At 40.1% G+C, this 17,041-nt stretch overlaps 1 pseudogene across 1 annotated transcript in view; it reads right to left on the reverse strand.

The window, feature by feature from the left end:
• LOC308272727 (heterogeneous nuclear ribonucleoprotein D-like) overlaps window positions 1-16,663 on the reverse strand; it is a 99,066-nt pseudogene extending 82,403 nt beyond the window's left edge. The window contains exon 1 of the transcript in view: window positions 16,499-16,663. The product of the transcript in view is annotated as a heterogeneous nuclear ribonucleoprotein D-like (transcript). The remainder of the gene's footprint in view (window positions 1-16,498) is intronic.
• Window positions 16,664-17,041: the final 378 nt, after the last annotated feature.

Consider the following 17,041-nt stretch of genomic DNA (forward strand, 5'->3'; position numbering starts at 1 on the left):
CTAGAGCTTGAGGTCAGATACAGCTGTGAATAACTGCCAAAGCCTAATGAACTGAACAGGCTGGGTGGCAGGGAACCAGGGCAGAGCTCAGAGGAACGCCCTGTAATTCAGAGGAAAGTGTGGAGGGAAGTGCATGTGGGCGATGGGCGTGAGGCTGCTGGGCAAGGAAAAGAGAGGCAGAAATATTCAGTTTGGGTTTGAATTTAGAATGCTCCCTAGAACTCACGTTCATAGGGGAAGTCATGGATCCTAGGGAGAGCCAAGGAGCCATGTCTGAGGCGGGGCTTGGCTGCGAGAGGAGGTCCCTTGGCTGCGAGAGAGGCTGCGAGGGTGGCCTTGGGGGCCACAGATGGTTCCTCCTCCCACTGTGCTCTCTCTCTGCTTCTGGCCTCCGTGATGTGAGAGCAGAGTTCCCCTACTCATGCTCTCTCTTCTCCCCACACAATGCCATGAGCTCTGCAGACTTCACCTGGCCTAAAATGGACTGAAACTTCTGAAATCTCCAGAACTGTGAACGAGTAAATCTTCCTTCCTCTCAGTTGTGGTTGGCAGTATTGGGGTCACACAGTGAGAACACTGACTGAAGCACTCACCCGTGGTCTTTCGTCTTTTTACACTTTCCTGACTGCACCCCTTATGTCCTACCTCAGCAACCTCCCTCTCCCCCTGGGTGCTAAAGTCTAAACACCAGATTTGCCTCCTGTGGTTGAGGCAGTGGAGCTCTTCACTGCAGAGTCTCACACTCCTTAAAGCGAGGCACCTGTACGAGGCATGCGTCTTTCCTTAGGCCCACTCTCTGTCCATGTCAGAACTTCTGGGACCTAATATGCGACCAACTGTCTCCAATTGAGGCCTGAGCATGAAAGGTGATGAGAAGAACAGAAATCTCCCTCCCAAAATGTTGAGGAAGGACATGAGGGTCCAAGAAGGCAGGCACTTTGATGTTGAGACTGGCTCAAAGGAAGGCAGGTCATCTGGCCAGAGACTCGTGCCACAGGGAGAAGGCAAAGCAGGTCTAAGCAGTAGCATGAACTTGAAAGACCTGGGGTAATTTGGGTTGGCTCCCTCCAGGTAAATAGTTAAGTGATCTGGATGATGACATGTTCTAAAAAGTGTAATTCAAAATGCTTGAGACTGACCCAAAATTAAGACATTTGGGCATCTCTAAAAATCTTCATTAAAGAATTGGACTCAAAATGGTGACTGAGGGACACAGCACTTCTCAGTAGTTGAAATAAATAAAGTTCAACTAATGAGAAAGCAGTGTCTCAACCAACAAAATAAATATAGCTCAGAAACCAAAACTGACCCAGGAATCTCGCTGAAAGAAAACCAGGAACCTTGAACTGCAGGAGGGGAAGAAGAAAAAAAAAAAAAGCTCGCGATTCGGATCAGCTGCATTCACAGCTGGGCTGCCGGCAGGCTGCCACTACGTGGGCTACCAGCCCAAACCGTAGCCCCAGGACCTGACTTACACCAACGTGGCGACAAAATCCGAAAGCTCGTCCGGAGACCCAGGAATCACAGAGACCCAGGAGTCACCTCTGCGCCAGACCTACAGCCGCCGGTAAGCCACCCCAGGCCCCGAGGCTCGGGCTCCACTCCTTCCAGAGCCCCCTGGGCTGCTACCATCTCCGGCCCCAGCCCAGCCCAAGCCCAGCCCCAGCCCAGCCAGGGCCAGGCACCAGCCAGCAGCTTCTCAGAGGCTACAGCACCAGACTCTAGCACAACCCCTGCCCATCACCAGCGGAGCTCCAGCCCAAACTGCAGCCCCGGGACCTGACTTACACCACCATGGCAACAAAATCTGAAAGCTCCTTTGGAGACCCAGGAAGCACGGAGACCTAGGAGTCACCTCTGCACTGGACCTACAGCCTCAGGAGAACCAGATATGGAAGAACTACCAGCCCATCAGAGCTTCTGATTGGGCTGCCAGCTACTCCACCATTCTCCAATCTGTACCAATTCAATGGGAAGACAACAGAAGAACAGGCCCGAGAACAGTGAAAATATGAGAACCAGGAATAGTGGAGAAACGACAGAAGTTATGAATACTGACCTTCTAGAAATGCAAGAAGGGGAGTTCCGAATCTTGATCTACAATATGATGAAAGGATTTAAAACAAATCTAGTGGAAATGAAAGATGAGATAGAAACACTAAGAAAGAATCAGAAAGAGGTCTGGAATGAAATGAAAGAGGCAATAAGTGAAATGAAGACAGCAATAGAAAGAAATTCTGGAAGATTAGATGAAATGGAAAACAGAATATCACTGTTAGAAGACAGTACATCCAAAACCGAAAACACGATCAGCGATATACAGAAATCTTTACAGCAACAAAACCTAAACATCCAGAAAATATGGGATAATATGAAGCGCCCTAACTTACGGATAACAGGCATTGAAGAAGGGATAGAGGTACAGACCAAGGGCATCCGTAATCTCTTCAAAGAAATAATCTCAGAGAATTTCAAACATGGAAAGAGACTTGGATCTTCATGTCCAGGAGGCATACAGAACTCCATTGAGACAGGACCACCAAAGAAGGACCATGCCACGCCACATAATAACCAAACTGACCAACACAGAGGCGAAGGAAGGAATCTTAAAAGCAGTGAGAACAAAAGGACGGGTGACATATAGAGGCAAAACAATACGAATCACCCCAGACTATACAACCCAGGTCATGAATGCTAGGAGAGACTGGTACGACGTGATTGAGACCCTGGAAGAAAATAACTTCCAACCGAAGCTTATTTATCCAGCAAAACTACTATTCAAAATCAATGGGGAAACAAAAGGGTTTCAGGATAAACAGAATCTTAAAAATTTCATGAATTCAAAGCCTACACTAGAGAAAATTCTTAAAAAAATAAACCATAAAGAAGAAAAAAGAAGCAGACTCCAGAACCAGATAAGAGAGGAAGTCAATAAGTGGGCCATTTAAGTAAAGAAGAAAGACCAATCCATCCAATAGTAGACAGAACTTAAAATGGCAGAAAACAAAAATCATATTTCAATAATATCTCAACATCAAAACACTTAACTCACCAATCAAAAGACATAGACTGGCAATGTGGATTAAGAAACATAATCCAAATATATGTTGTCTGCAAGAAACTCACCTTACAGCCAAAGACATTCACAGACTGAAAGTGAAAGGATGGAAAAGATATATCATGCTACTGGAGACCAAAAAAGAGCAGGGGTAGCAACCCTGATATCCAACAAAACAGACTTTAAACTAAAACACATCAGAAGAGACAAATCAAGGCACCTCCTTTTACTAAAAGGAACAGTACACCAAGAAGATATAATAATAGTAAATATTTATGCCCCAAATGTGGGTGCAACCACATTTGTAAAACAAACCCTTCTGGACATCAGGTCCCAAATAAACTCAAATACAATAATTCGGGGAGACTTTAATACGCCTCTCACACCACTAGATTGATCTTCATGGCAAAATATGAGTAAAGACTCTTTAGAACTAAAGAAAACCATAAACCAAATGGACCTAATAGACATTTACAGAATATTTCAACTAGGAATTACATAATACACATTTTTCTCAGGAGCCCATGGAACCTTCTCCAAAATAGACCACATACTGGGACACAAAGAAAGTGCTAGCAAATTCAAAAGATGTAATATAATTCCTTGCATCTTTTCAGACCATAATGGAATAAAAGTAGAAATCAACAACAGGAAACTCAAAAGAAATTATTCAAATACATAGAGATTGAATGATATACTATTGAATCATGAATGGATAAGAGCAGAAATTAGGGAAGAAATAAAAAATTTATGGAAACAAATGAAAAGAGAGACACAACCTACCAAAATCTATGGGACACTATGAAGGCAGTATTAAGAGGAAAGTTTATTGCATTGAGTGCCCACATAAGAAGGACAGAGAACCACCAAGTAAAGAACCTAATGACACAACTCAAGGATCTAGAAATTCTGCAACAGTCTATTCCCAAAGCCAGCAGAAGACAAGAAATCATCAAAATTAGAGCAGAAATAAATGAAATAGAGAACAAAAAAACAATTCAAAGAATCAATAAAACAAAAAGTTGGTTCTTTGAAAAGATTAATAGAATTGATAAACCCCTGGCCAACCTAACCAAAAGAAAAAGAGAATCAACTCAAATTATCAAAATTAGAAATGAAAAAGGAGATATCACCACAGATAGTGAAAAAATTCAAAAGATTATCAGAAACTACTTTAAAAATTTATACTCCAATAGACTTGAAAACATGGAAGAAATTGATAGATTTCTAAGCACAGTTAACCTACCTACACTCAGACAAGAGGATATAGCAAGCCTAAACCAACCAATAGCAACCAAAGAAATAGAAACAGCAATAAAAATTCTTCCACCAAAGAAAAGCCCAGGCCCAGATGGGTTTACAGCTGAATTCTACAAAACCTTCAGTGAACAACTAATACCAATACTTCATAACTTGTTCCGGGAAATTGAAAGAGATGGAACTCTCCAAAATTTCTTCTATGAGGCCAGTATCACATTAATCCCCAAACCAAATAAAGATACTTCAAGAAAAGAAAATTACAGACCAATATCCTTAATAAACATAGATGCAAAAATTCTAAACAAAATACTAGCTATATGCATTCAAAACTACATCAAGAGAATAATACAGCATGACTAAGTTGGGTTCATCCCAGAAAAACAAGGCTGGTTCAACATATGCAAATCAATACATGTTATCCACCACATAAATAGAACCAAGAACAAAAAACACATCATCACAGCAATAGATGCTGAAAAAGCATTTGAAAAAATCCCAAACCCATTTATGTTAAAAAAAAAACACTGCAGAAAATTGGGATAGAAGGAACGTACTTCAACATCATTAAGGCAATATACTGTAAACCCAAAGCCAATATTATATTGAATGGGGAAAAACTGCAAGAATTTCCTCTAAAGTCAGGAACAAGACAAGGATGCCCACTATCACCACTCCTTTTCAATATAGTCCTTGAGACTCTTGCTGCAGCAATAAGACAAGAGAAGGAAATCAAAGGAATTCACATAGGAAAAGAGGAATTAAAATTATCCTTATTCGCAGATGACATGATCCTTTATCTTGAAGACCCAAAGAACTCAACCAAAAGACTTCTGGAGCTGATTGACAAATTCAGCAAAGTTGCAGGTTACAAAATCAACCTAAAGAAATCAATGGCTTTTCTTTACGCCAACAACAAATCCACAATGAAAGAAACAAAGAAAACAATTCCATTCACTATAACCTCAAAACCAATAAAATATCTAGGAATAAACTTAACCCAAGATGTAAAAGAACTCTACAACAAAAAGTATAAAACATTAAAGAAAGAAATTGAAGAAGACCTTGGAAGATGGAAATATCTCCCGTGTTCATGGATAGGCAGAATAAATATCATCAAAATGGTTATTCTACCAAAACTGATCTATGTATTCAATGCAATTCTCATTAAAATACCAGCGACATTCTTCAGAGACCTAGAAAAATCAATCATGAACTTTATATGGAGAAAGAAAAGACCCAGAACAGTCAAAGCAATTCTCAGCAATAAGAAACATGCAGGAGGCATCACAATCCCAGACTTCAAACTATACTATAGAGCAATAGTAGTAAAAACAGCATGGTACTGGCACAATAACAGATATACTGACCAATGGATTAGAATAGAAGATACAGAAACAAACCCACACATCTTTAGCCAATTAATCTTTGACAAAGGGGCCAAACTCATACGCTGGAGAAAAGACAGCCTTTTCAACAAATGGTGCTGGGAGAACTGGCTATCCATTTGTAAATAGATGAATCTAAACCCCTATATCTCACACAGGAATTAACTCAAGATGGATCAAAGACTTAGAAATTAGACCTGAGACTGTGAAGTTAGTAGAGGAAAGCATAGGTTCAACACTACAAAATATTGGCACAGGCAGTAACTTTCTCAACAAAACCTCCAAAGCTCAGGAAATTAAAGCAAAAATTAACATGGGATAACATCAAACTTAAAAGTTTCTTCTCAACAAAGGAAACCTTCAAGAACTTAAAGAGGAAGCCTACAGAATGGGAAAAGATCTTTACCAGCCACCACTCTGATAGGGGACTAATATCCAGAATATACAAAGAGCTCAAAAGACTCTACACTAGCAAAGCAAACAACCCAATCAAGAAATGGGCAAATGAACTAAATAGACACTTCACAAAAGAAGAGATACAAAGGGCCAATAGATACATGAAAAGATGTTCTACATCACTGGCCATCAGGGAGATGCAAATCAAAACTACACTGAGATTCCATCTAACCCCAGTCAGAGTGGCAAGCATAAAGAAATCAAATAACAACAAATGCTGGTGAGGATGTGGGGAAAGAGGTACCCTTTTACACTGTTGGTGGGAGTGCAAACTAGTTCATCCACTATGGAGATCTGTGTGGAGATTCCTAAGAGAGCTAGGAATAGATCCACCATACGATCCAGCTCTACCACTCCTGGGTATTTTTCCAAAGGGGTTGAAAACAGAGAACTATAGCAACATATGCATACCTATGTTCATAGCAGCACAATTTGTAATAGCCAAAATATGGAACCAATCCAGGTCCCCATCAACAGATGAATGGATTGCAAAACTCTGGGAAATACACACGGAATTCTACTCAGCCATAAAGAAGAACAAAATCATACCTTTTGCAAGAAGATGGAAAGTCCTGGAGAGCATTATGTTAAGTGAGACCAGCCAAGCACAGAAGGAGAAGGTACATATGTTTCCGCTAATATGCCCAAACTAGGGAATCCAGAGGATACTGGTGGTACTCCAGATAATGGAGGGGAAATACCAGCAAAGCTTGAATGGAAAGATAGAGGAGGAGGAAGGCTGAACTTGATTAATGAGGGTCCACATCTGAATATATGTAAAATTATGAATATGGCATGGTTACCCGGGACAATCATTGTTTTATTGCTGGGAGGGGGGGAGGGAAAACAAGGGCAGGAGGGGGGAGAGGGCATCAAGTATAGTTTAAATGTATACCCTTTATGTTCAATAAAATTTTTTTTAAATCTTCACTAAATTAATAAGCATGGTATATACCTATGATTTTACTTAAAATGGACAAAAATATATACATATGCAAACATACATATAATTCACTCTTTCTTGTTTGTTTTCATTTATTCTCAATTTAGAGTTTACTTTGGACTCAAGCCAAAAATCGCTTAAATCTATCCTTAACTTTATTATCCAAGTAAAATTGCATTAATATTATACATGTTCTCTATAGTAACTTGGAGGCTTTAGAGAAATTGTGCTAATTTTTCTTTTCCTTTCAGAATATTTTGGGCTTTTTTTCAAAAGTATCTGAATTCACACCCACAGGGATGTTTACTCAAAGTTAAGTAATAATAGCTGTGGACAAAGGTGTGGGGAAATTGAAACTCTCGTTTTATATTCTGCTGGGAATATAAAATGTTGAGCCACCTTGGGAAACAGCCTGAAAATTCATGCAGCAATTAAATATAGGTACCATAAAACCCAACAATCATAATTATATATATATATATATATATATATATATATATAGATATATAGATATATATATATATATATCTTTTGGGTATATATATATATATATATATATATATATACCCAAAAGAAATAAAAACATATGTACAGGTAAAAACATTCATAGGAATATTTACTGCAACATTATTAAAGATACCCAACTCTTCTATCAGCTCATGAATCAGTAAACTAAATGGAGTATGTCGGCTCAATGGAATATATTCAGCCTTAAAATTAATGAAGTACTAATACATACTACAACATGAGTTGGCTTTGAAAATATAACACTAAGTGAAAGGAGCTCATTACCAACAAAATGTATTATATGATTCTGTTAATATGAAATATCTAGATAAAATCTACAGAGACATAAAGTAGATTTGAGATTATTTATGGCTGGAAGCAATGGGGAAGTCTAATAGCCAAAAGGTACACATTTTTTAAGATAATAAAAATGTTCTAAAATTGACTATAGTAATGGCTCTACATATCTGAATAGAGTAAAAAATTAATTATATACCTTAAATGGATAAAATGTATAATATGTGATATCTTTTCAATAAAGACTTCTAAGAATATAACTAAGTTGCCTTCTTAAAACAAACAATGGGCTCTGAACACTCTCTCTGATCTTAGCCAATACTTAGTGCTGTGGTAGCTTAATTCTGAAATTATGTCTAAACTTGAGATGATCTTCCAACAAGAAAGAAGTATTTTTCCTCTCTCAGGAGATATTCTTGCTTTTTCTCCTCCTTCCTGCAAATACATTCACAAATAGAGTCAGGTATTTCTCTATCATATTTGAACTGGTTAAATTTGGCCAATGACTTTTATAGTTTAAAACTCTTACTTTGATCTTTCCTTTAAATATATGTTAATGATCAATAAATACACACAAAGTAGGGGGCCTAGAAATGCGTCTCTAGCTACTGTCCTCATACAGCAAGGCTCCCACCCGCATCCCACCCCAAGAGAACTGCGCACCCTCGCCTGACATGGGAGAGAAAAGAAACACAGACGCTGCAGAGAGAACACAGAAACACACGGTGGGAACATCTTGGACCCTTGTTTATATAAGAAATGAGAAAAGGGTGGGGGGGAATTAGCTCCATCTAAGCCTGCACCAGAAGGAAGAATTAGTTACATACATCCATTTGAGAGGAATTATCTGTTGCCAATATCTGTCATCATGTATGTCATCTTAATTTAATTTCCTTTTTGTATATAAAAATGGAGTCCTTGGCTTTAGTGTTTTTAAGTATGCTGTATGGCAAAGATATCTTGAACTTTTAAACTCATGGAAATTAGCCTAATGTTGTCATCAAACACATAAAGCACAGCTATGCTGCTGGCATGACTGATTTGCTGATTTTTTAACATCTAAAACATTAGCCCAAGTAGTAAATATATATTTTACATGTAAAAGGTTTTATTTTTCTCTAATGAAAGGACAAGATCCAGACATGAACAGAAAGAAAAAAAGGGTTTTACAGAGTGCTTGGTTTATAGGATTAACACTGTTTTTCGTTATTAAGATTGTTGTAGGCTGGGCATGGTGGCGCACACTTGTAACCCTACCTTTTGGGAGGCTGAGACCAGATCGTGGTTCGCCAACAGCTTCAGCTACTTAGTGAAGCCTTTTGCAACTCAGCAGGACCCAGATTCAAAATTAAGAATAAAAAAGTAGGCTGGGGTGTACCTTGGACAGCCTCAGCTACTTAGCAAGGCCCTTTACAACTCAGTGAGACCCTGTTTCAAATTAAAGAATAAAAAATCATGCTGGGTGTGTACCTCAGAGGTAGAATGCCCCTGGGTTCCAGAACATCCCCAGTACCACTGAATAAATAAATAAATAAATAAACAAATAAACAAATAGTAAAAATAAAAAATAAAAGTGAGCAAAAAGGACTAAAAAATAAGCCTAGGGTGTTGCTCAGAGGTATAATGCCCCCTGGGTTCCATCCCCAGTACCAGAAAAAATAAAAAAGATTCTTGTAACATTTTCTCCTTTGTTTCTGGTAACGAGTTGACGATTTTTATTTTATTCCTTTTTTCTATTACCATATTTAAATTAAGCAATATTTTGTGGCTCTCACTTTATTTTATTTATTTATTTATTCATTTACTTATTTATTGGTGGTACTGGGGTTCCTGGAAACCCTTCTACCTCCGGGCTACACTCCCAGACCTATTTTATATTTTTTTATTTGGAAACAGGGTCACTTAAGTCAGCGCAGCTGGCTTCGAACCAGCGCAATCCTCCTGTCTCCGCCTCCCAAGCCCGGAGGTGGGGGGGGGGGGATTACAAGCATGCGCCACCATGCCCAGCTGTGGCTCTCAGTTTAAAGAAATACTTCCAAAAGTGTAGCAAACCTCAAGAGGACGTAGATTTTCAATTCCAGTTTCACAGAAGTTAGCCAAAATGCCCGAGTTTTTTTCTTTCTACTCCATTTCCCTTCTTCCTCCCCTCTCCTTAGTTTCATATTGGTAATTCAAAAATATGATTACATAAGAACCCCACAAAGAATGGCTTAAACCCAAACAACTATAACTTTACTGTAGCTTCTTTTTATTTTTTCACCCAGTTTGGAATACCATAAAGAAAACTTTTTTTTTTTTTTTGGTGGTACTGGGGTTCCTGGAAGCCCTTCTTCCTCCGGGCTACACTCCAAGACCTATTTTATATTTTTGAAACAGGGTCTCTTACACCAGCACGGCTGGCTTCGAACCTGCGCGATCCTCCTGTCTCCGCCTCCCAAGCGTAGGGATTACAAGCGTGCGCCACCACGCCCGGCATAAAGAAAACTTTTAAAGATCAAAAATCCAGATTCACTGGGGGTGAATAAAGAATCCTTGTTCTTTGTTTAAATTAAGGACTTGTGAAATTGAGCAAAACATCCAATATATCTAGTCAGACGGACTAATAGAAGCTTCCCCACCATACGCAAACACACAAACCCACAAATTTTGCCTTACAGACTATTCAGTATTTTTATAATTGCAATTATAGTTTATGGTTCATGTTGCTCTCCAACAATTGTATAGCAAACCTGCCCTTGAAAAATATTACCTCAGTAAACCTCAAGTGGAGAGCCGTATCACCATTCATAATGATCACAGCCATTACTGAGTGCTGTGCTTATTATTTTCTCTTTTATTTCTTGTATGATGTAGGTACTATTATTTCCACATTTTTGTGAGAAAACAAGCTTGTAAAGATGAACCAGTGTTCTCAGCAGTGCACAACAGTAAGCAACAGAGCCAGAATTCAAACATGATTCTGATTCCAGGGCCCTCCTCCTCCTTCTCCTCCTCCTCTCTCCTTGCCTCCTTTTTATTTTTATTTTTTATTTTTTTAAACAAATCTTTTATTGAACATAAATGGTATACATTCAAACTATATTTGGTGCCCTCTCCCCCCTGCCCGTTTTCCCTTCCCCCCTCCCACCAATGGTTGTCCAGGTTAACCATGTCTTATTCATAATTTTATAAATATTCTGATGTATACCCTCATTAATCAAGATCAGCCTTCCTTCTCTCCTATCTTTCCATTCAAACTTTGCTGATATTTTCCCCTCCATTATCTGGAGTCCCACTGGTATCCTCTGTGTTTCCTACTTTGGTCATATTAGAGGAAACATATGTACCTTCTCCTTCTGTGCTTGGCTGATCTCACTTAACATAATGTTCTCCAGGGCTTTCCATCTTCTTGCAAATGATTTAATTTTGTTCTTCTTTATGGCTGAATAGAATTCCATTGTGTGTATTTCCCAAAGTTTTGCTATTCATTCATTTGTTGATGGAGATCTGGGTTGGTTCCGTATTTTGGCTATTACAAATTGTGCTGCTATGAACATAGGTATGCATATGTTGCTGTATTTCTCTGAATTCAGCCCCTTTGGAAAGATACCCAGGAGTGGTATAGCTGGATCATATAGTGGATCTATTCCCACCTTTCTTAGGAATCTCCACACAGATCTCCATAGTGGCTGAACTAGTTTGCATTCCTACCAACAGTGTAAAAGAGTTCCTCTTTCCCCACATCGTCGCCAGCCCAGAGCCCTGCACATGCTAGGGAAGTGCGCTATCCCTGACTCACACCCCAGCCCTTGGAGCCGATGCTGGTGACCCAGTGCGATCGCCTGTTATTCAATTTAACCTCTAGTCTTCATTCCATTCAAGCCAGTTCAAAGGCAAGTTTGGAATTACTACTCATCACCCAATAAATAGTTTATGTTAAAATCCTGTGGCTCAGAAATTAGAAATCTTACAGAACCACACACAGGTCTCATTACAAACAGTCTAGAGCAGCGCTAAGTCACTGATCTAAAATGCACCACATCTGTGCTTGTTCCATGAGCCCTTGGTGGTGAGGAGGTAAGCTCTCCATAGTTACCATCTGGATCCCTGCAGCAGAGGCTCAATCTTACAGCATGTTAAAATCATCAGGGTCACTCTCAAGAAACATCCATACCTGGAGCTCAGTGTCAGAGAATCCAGTTTAACTTGTCTGGGCTTATTGTTTGTTTGGCATTAAAAAGGTTGAACCCCGCGGGGCGTGGTGGTGCACACTTGCAATCCCCCCCCCATCCCGCTTGGGAGGAGGATCGCGCAGGTTCATAGTCAGCCTCGCTGGCTTAAGAGACCCTGTTTCCAAAAAAGGTCTGGGAGTGTAGCCCGGAGGGAGAAGGGCTTCCAGGAACCCCAGTATCACTAAAAAAAAAAAAAAGGTTGAACCCAGACACATTCAACCTCTGAACTACACCCCCAGCTCTAATTTTATCTTTGTATTTGGAAACAGGATCTCACTAAGTTTCGGAGGGCCTCACTAAGTAGCTGAGGCTGTTCTTGAACCTTCGATCCTCCTGTCTCAGCCTCCCACATACTGGGATTACAAGCATATGCTACCACACCTGGCTTAGGCTTATAGTGTTAAAGTGAAATAAATTCATTTACATTTTTAAAGTGAATATAGGGGTGAGTGGTCTTATCAACTCTTAGAGCATTTCTTTATACAAGTTGTGGGCTGTGAACAGTCTCCAGCTCTCAGAGTCACCACAGACACAGAAAATCCCCTCAAGACTGAGTAATCTTTTTTTTTTTTTTTTTTTTTGGTGGTACTGGGGATGGAACCCTTCTATCTCCAAGTTCCGTGAGCCCTGGGCTACACTCCCAGACCTATTTTATATTTTATTTGGAAACATGGTCTCTTAAGCTCATATTCCATGAGCCCTGGGCTACACTCCCAGACTTATTTTGTATTTTATTTGGAAACCTGGTCTCTTAAGCTAGCTGCTGGCTTCGAACCTGCTCGATCCTCCTGTCTCTACCTCCCAAGCACGGGGATTACAAGAGTGCTCCACCACACCCAGCCTGAGTAATCATTCTCTCTCTTCCTACAATGAAAGGTTACTGGCTTTAGAACAGAGGACATCAAGCCCTACAGTCTAAAGACAGGCGACCTCACTTCTGAGACCAGTCATTGACACTTGAGATAAAGTCAGCTGTAATTTCTGCTGCTATGGTCTGAGCATTTGTGCCCCACTAAATTCATAAGGTGAAACCCTGGCCCCCAAAGCCATGGAATTAGAAGGGACTTTTGGATGATTAGGTACTGATGGTAGATGCTTCATGCAGAGCTTTAGTGCCCTTATAAGATAGGCCCAGGGGCTCAAGTGCCCCTTAAACTCAGCAAGAAGATGCTCTGTTTGAGGAAGCCGGCCCTCCCCGACACCTCACCTGAAATCTTCCCAGCCTTGATCTTGGACTTTCCAGCCACACCATTTATAGTCTCAGGACTTTCCAGCCACACCATTTATAGTCTCAGGATTTTTATTTTAGCAGCTAAAATAAACTAAAAGCTATCACAGGCACCTCTTTACTTTTGGTTTTTTTTTTTTTTTTTTTTGATGTTGCTTGTGTCCCTTCCTTTCTTCTTGCTTTTTAGCCACCCCTTCCCCAGCCTGCCCTTCAGTTCTACCACTGACAACCTCTGCTTCAGACATTCAAGAGAGAAAAATGGAAAGACTCAGAAGACAGAGTCTGTTGTTCCTCTTCTAGAATTTGCATACGGCAGCAGTTGTCAGTGACTTAGATGTGTCTAATCTGGATTTGTGCTCATTCAGAAAAGGCCTGACTTAATCACCTTTTTGGCCTTGATAGGATTTGTTAAGCCTGTGGAGATAGGAGGACTGGTAGGGTCCAGGCTTCATGAGAGGATTGTCTTCAAGCTTCAGAAGAATTCACTGTGTGGCAAGGTTTTTATTAGCTGAAGCACTTGTCATCCACCCTATATATTAGTCAAAATGTCCAAAATATCCCTTTAAAACCTAACTACACAAATTCAGCTTGGCACTTTCTATCTCTCTCTCTCTCTTACACACACACACACACACACACACACACACACACACACACACAAGCATGCACGCATGCACTGTCTTGTAAGTATTTACAGTATTCTTGCTCTGCACCATCACAGTAGGTCATGACTAGTATTGGAAACATGGTGGGTAAAAAATGATTCTGTGGTCACACAAGTTTGGAAATTCTAGTTCAAACACATGAAAGAGGCATTCTCAGACACTTAATAAAGTATTAGTGTGCATCATCATTCTCCAAAAAGGAGTTATTTTCTAAAAAGGAAATATTTTGTAAACTTCTCTGACCACAAGGGGGAAAATATTAAAAGGTAAGACGGATATTCTACAGAGTACACTGGTGAAATGCTGCAGATGGTTTTATCACTGGTGATGCGAAAGAAAAAGAGAATACAGGGAGGATAGGCAAAGTCCCCGTGCCTTTTATTGTCCTTCCCTCTCTGCAGCTCCATTCCCCTCCTGGGACAATCTATTAATGTTTTGTTTTGTTTTATTGGTTTTATTTTAGTATTTATTTATTTATTTATTTATTTATTTATTTATTTATTTGTGGTACTGGGGATGGAACCCAGGCACATTGTACCTCCAGCCTTACTTTTTATTCTTTATTTTGAAACAAGGTTTCAATGAGTTGCAAAGGGCCTCACTAAGTAGCCAAGGCTGTCTGCGAAATGTGATCCTCCCAACTCAGCCTCCCAAATGCTGGAATTACAAGCTGCATCAAGAGTGAGGGAGGGAGTAGAGAACTTATGCACTGCTATGGTTTTCATATTAGGGAACTGGATGTTGCTTCCGACCCAAGAGCCAGGAGAGGCAGAAGGTCCCTCGGGGTGATAGGAATTAAAGAATACAAGAGGACATGGTAAGGAGGCAGTGGTGGGAGAAGAGAGAGGAGACGCAAAATCTGTTCATGTATCCTTTAAATTTATTTATTTCTGAATAGTTTTATACTTGCAAGTAGAATTATATTCAAAATACATAAGGAATATACAGTGAAAAGTAAATCTCTTTCTTATTTTCTCCTATTTCCTTGCTATTCCCCTTGCCAGAGTTACCTACGATTACTAGTTTGTACAGTACTGCTCCAGATATACTCTGTAATTTAACAAGTAAATATAAGATTAGATAGATATAGCTAATAGATGAATAAATTATTTTGGTTTCCTCAGAACAGTTCCAAATGCTCCCTGTTGTCACAGAGTAATTATTAATAATGCCCTTTTTGATTTTGAAAAATGTCCTGTGTGGACATGTTGGCCTATAAATATGCATATTATTTACTCACATAAAGTATTCAAATAGACAAGAAATGGAAACAACACTAGTGCCCATGGATAGATGAATGAATAAAGAAAACAAGATATGAACATACAATGGAATATTATTCAGCCTTAAAAATGAAGTAAACTTTGAAAAGAGCTACAGTGTGGATAGACATTTTGTGTGTGTGTAGTGTTGAACATGGGATGGGGGAGGTTCTACTTCTGAACTAAACCCTCAAATTTATGTTAAAAATTAATTTTGAAGTCAAGCATGATGGTGCTTGCTTGTAATCCCAGCATTTGGGAGGCTGAGACCAGAGGATCGCGATTCAAGGACAGCCTCAGCTACTTAGTTAGGCCCTCTGCAACTCAGTGAGACCCAGTTTCAAAATAAAGAATAAAAAAAAATAGGCCTGGGGGTGTAGCTTGGAGGTAGAATGCCCCTGGGTTCCATCCCCAGTACATAAAAAAAAATAATAATGTTGAAACAAGTTATTACTAAATTATAGCTGCTGGCATTAAACCTACAATGTCTACTATCTTTCTTACTTTTTTTTTTTTTTTTTTTTTTTGCGGGTCTGGGGATGGAACCCAGGGGCATTCTACCTCTGAGCTACACCCCCTGCCCTATTTTTTTTTCTTTATTTTGAAACCGGGTCTCACTGAGTTGCAGAGGGCCTCACTAAGTAGCTGAGGCTGTCCACGAACCGTGATCTTCCAGGTCTCAGCCTCCCGAATGCTGGGATTACAAGAGTGCGCCGCCACGCCCGGCCCTTTTTTACTTTTTAACATAAATTTTATTGTGTATATTTAAGATATATAATATGATACAGCTGGGTGTGACGGTGCATGCCTATAATCCCAGCACTTGGGAGGCTGGAGCAGGAGGATCACAGGTTTGAAGGCAAATTCAGCAATTTAGCAAGGTACTATGCAACTTAGTAAGACTCTCTTTTAAAATAAAAAAGTAAAATAGCGTTATGGGTGTAGCTCAGAGACTATATATCTTTCCCCCATGAGGCTAGGGGGGAAGATAAATAGCATTGTGATGATTAATCTGAATTGTCTACATGACTGGATTATGAAACACCTGAAATTATGTGATTTTGATGTGTAGATGAAATGACTGGCTGTGCAATGGCAGACTGAAGGGAGTCCTGCGCTGAATGGGGGCAGCCCTGTTCTGAGAGGCCCGGGACCTGGACAACAAGAAGGAGAGAACTGTGTGAAGTCTGTGTGGTTCTTCCTGAGAAAAGTGCATCTCCTCTCACCTGGGATAATCGGCCTTTGGCTCTTGAAACTGGACTCTCACCATCGTTTTTCTGGAGTTTCCAAGCCTTTTCATCTTGGACCAAGACTGCACCAGCAGTCACTCCTATCGTAAGACTCCAGCTCTTGGCCCACTGGGCCAGCTGCTGGTTCTTCAGTTTCTTCATGTGCGTGCAGGTGGTCACTGGATACAACACTGCTTTGGACCGTAGAAGATTTGCCAAATCCCCTTTTATTTATTTTATTTTATTTTATTTTATTTTTTGGTGGTACTGGGGTTCCTGGAAGCCCTTCTACCTCCGGGCTACACTCCCAGACCTATTTTATATTTTTGAAACAGGGTCTCTCACGCCAGCACGGCTGGTTTCCAACCTGCGCGATCCTCCTGTCTCCACCTCCCAAGTGCGGGGATTACAAGCGTGCGCCACCATGCCCGGCCAAATCCCCTTTTATGATATACACATCCTGTGAGTTCTGTTACTCAAGTGAACCCTGACTTAATGCAAGCACGATGCTATGGAACATACAATATTCACAGTCGTTAA

The sequence above is a fragment of the Muscardinus avellanarius genome, assembly GCF_963383645.1.
Source record: "Muscardinus avellanarius genome assembly, chromosome: 1".
In the NCBI taxonomy this organism is placed as follows: domain Eukaryota; kingdom Metazoa; phylum Chordata; class Mammalia; order Rodentia; family Gliridae; genus Muscardinus; species Muscardinus avellanarius.